This window comes from Cryptotermes secundus, unplaced genomic scaffold (genome assembly GCF_002891405.2).
Source record: "Cryptotermes secundus unplaced genomic scaffold, Csec_1.0 scaffold419, whole genome shotgun sequence".
NCBI lineage: Eukaryota > Metazoa > Arthropoda > Insecta > Blattodea > Kalotermitidae > Cryptotermes > Cryptotermes secundus.
The window spans coordinates 219,837-223,173 of NW_019738877.1; the positions used below are offsets into that span (position 1 = coordinate 219,837).

General features: G+C 33.8%; 1 protein-coding gene across 1 annotated transcript in view; it reads left to right on the plus strand.

Annotated features, from left to right (window-relative positions):
• LOC111871173 (stress-activated protein kinase JNK) overlaps positions 1 to 3,121 on the plus strand; it is a gene marked incomplete in the record, with an annotated part of 36,971 nt that extends 33,850 nt beyond the window's left edge. Inside the window, 1 exon segment of the mRNA XM_023864068.2 lies at positions 1 to 3,121.
• Positions 3,122 to 3,337: the final 216 nt, after the last annotated feature.

The window sequence follows — 3,337 nt, forward strand, 5'->3', positions numbered from 1 at the left end:
GAACAGAAATTGTTTAGAAAAAAAGTAGATGAAAGTAAATCTTACAGTTTATACACTTCTGTAAGCCTTAAGGTTTTGAAAATAATCAAACAAAATGGGTTTTATGCTGCGTACAGGCAATAACAGATTGAACGCACCAAAACTATTATACTGCATTAACATTTCACAAGTTGTTCAAAGTGTTATTCTATAGACATGAAAATAACAGCGTTCAACATTCTCCATGTATCGTAGCATTTCCTGAACCAAGAAGTTAAAAAACATTTTCTCATGCTTACACAACTTCTTGTACTCACAACTGTCAGCTCATGTCCTTTGATCACTTCTCACTCTGATAGTGTGCTTCCATTTTTCATCATGTTAATATTTGAGGGGACCTGTGATCTTGGGGTGAGATGTTGGACTCTCATTCATAGTTCAGTCCCCCATCAGATCTGTATGGAGATCTTTCTGCTCATAGATTGAAACGTTTACACCCACGGGACTGTGAAGAATGGCAACCCCCCTCCATCATGGTGTAGAGCCCACATTGAGCCAGAGGTCCCCTCTGCTGATCATCATCCTAAAGAATCTGGCCTATGGGTGCCACCATCTCAGATGCTGCACTCCTACATTTGTAGACAGAGGCCAGAAAAGTGAACCTACATCATATCTGGAAGTATTACACAAACAAGAACATATGTTTAAAGCATGTAAAGATTGCAAAGAAAGATACTGGTGATCAGATATGTCGTATTGGGAGGAAACATATTTTTTAGTTCTTGACAAAAGAATAAGGGTTCCAGTACAATGAACTGGTTCATATTGTAAGAAAAGAGTTGAGATTGATGTATTTTTGTCATAAAATGTCTATGCCTTAACATGTCATTACTGTTAAAACTGGCCTGGTATTGATAAAGGGGTATTTAAAAACTGTCAGTGTATTTTTTATTTATTATGAAAGATAATTAAAAATTGTACATGATACATCTACAGCAAACTTACTATAATATTTTTAATTATATCATATTTTTAATTCTGCAAAGTTGTGTCATAACTTTTAAGAATGTCTATTGAAATCTGCTGTGGTGGTGCATCAAAATACATAATTAAAATTGTGTCAGAATGTATCACTAATGCTGAGACCTCAAACATATATTGGCTTTGAATATTGTCAGCTGTTTTGTTCCTCTGAAGCCCACTTCATTTTGCAATTCAGTTAGATATAAGGTACAGAGGGAAAGTCCTCTCTGACCAACTGCTGTTGGTATAAATTAACATTCATGAAGTTCCCTGCATGTAAATTGATAGTACAGAACTCCTCATTTAGAACTTAAGTAGTACAAGCACTAGCACTGTGTGTGGAAAAGAACAAACATGCATATAGACATATTGAAATGTGACTGAGAGTTGACACTTTGAGAGGGACACACCTTTATTTTCATTTCAGTGTTCCCAGTGACCACTTTACACTGGGATGACAGAAAAATTATTTATGTTAAATACTTCAGTTTGAAGAAACAAACATATATATATATATATATATTGAGGTTTTCACAGCCTCAATTTTAAATGTGTTTTATGACTTCATAATGGGAATTGTGACTGATTTTTAACTGCAGTTGGTTTTTATTTTCATACAACAGACTCATTTGCACGACTCATTGAATTATGATTATTTTTTCATAACAATTGCAGTAATAATGTAAATATATAAATCAAGTGGTTAGCTCAAAATGGTTTGTTTTTAGCAAGCAAAGTGTAAGTTTTTCATCACTTGATGGAACTATCTTTTTAATGGCTGGTATGTTTCTGTACACAGTGCAAAGAATGGATTTCAGTGTGTGGATATATTTTTTATTATTAATGTTATTCTGTGCCGGAACAACTATGTGTTAGTGGATACTGAGATTTCATTAGAAAAGAAGTGATTGTGTAAGTGACTGTTTTCAAGAAGTAGTGAAGTTTTTCAGTTTTTGCTTTAAAACATTTTCTTTTCTGAAAGAAGACTTCTCATCTTCTTCCAACAAAGAACTTGAATCACGTTAAGAGGTTGCAGTCCGGTCCAATGAAATCAGTTTTTATGTAAAACAAACGATATAATGGAAAAAGAATAGAAACACACTCAAGAAGACATTGTAACTGTTTCATTCTTACACTCAAGATTGTTCAGAGTTGGACAAGAGATGTGTTTCATGCTTTTATTTTCCCTTGCTGTCTGTGATCTTATTAGGGCAGAATGCAATGAATGTGGTATGAAGGAATTTTTTCTCCATTTTTTTTTACCATCCTTCTGCTGCAAGCGCTGTGCTAGCTTGGTAAAGTAAGAAAGTTTTGCCCCTCGTCCATTGGTTGACCACTTGGTCAAGGCAGGGCAACAGTTCCACAATAATCAATTTGTCGGTGTCCGTGTGAGTTCCAGCAATGTTGATGTGTTAGTAGAAAAGATTAATATAACTATACCCTTCTTTCTCTGATGTTAGTATAACATCGCCAGTATGCCATAGAAGGTAATCATCAGACCATGCAAATCTTAAAACCTTTTTTCCTTCAAAGTTCTTGCACTTGTGGTTATTCTCATATTGTAAATACGGTATCGTTCCGTTCCTTTTGTGAATAAGTATATAAATCTGATTATTATATAAATAAAAATATAAATATATAATCTTAGTAGTGTATATCAGGAAGATGATGTAGAAATTTTTAAAAGTCTTGTGTATGGTCCAAATCATTGGCATCAACAGAAAAATGTGACGTGTATCGGGTATTGATGCTGAGCTGTACTTAGTAGAAAACTGTATGACTTTATCATTGTAAGTTTTATAGATTCTTAGTGAACATGAGAATAGCTTTGTTTCTTGACCCTACCAATATGATTACTATGACTATAAAAATCACCTTGTTTTTACAAAGAAGAATGTGCTCAGAATTAAAATCAAGAAGGTGCAATAAAAGAAATCAACTTGTGTGCTGGAACCTATAGCGAGGATATACTGCTCATTCACAAGAAAGCAAACAAATGATGCATGATTTTAACTGAAATGTGTATATGAAAGAATTGATAATTCAAATCAGTGTTTGATATAACATGCTATTGATGGACACCAATAAACCATGGCCACTTATAACTAAGTAAGTAAAAGGGACTATCTGTAAGATATCTTCATCATCATCCTCCCATTATGTTGTATTAGTAACTATCACCTTCATTGTTTCTACAGGGTGACAGCCTTGACAATGTTATGTACATTTTAATGACAGCTTATAATGTGAGCATTTCAGATTCCAAAGAGGCTGATGGTTGCTTAAGAACTAGTAGTAATTTTTGTTTTGCTACTGTTAAACACTTAACAGTTAA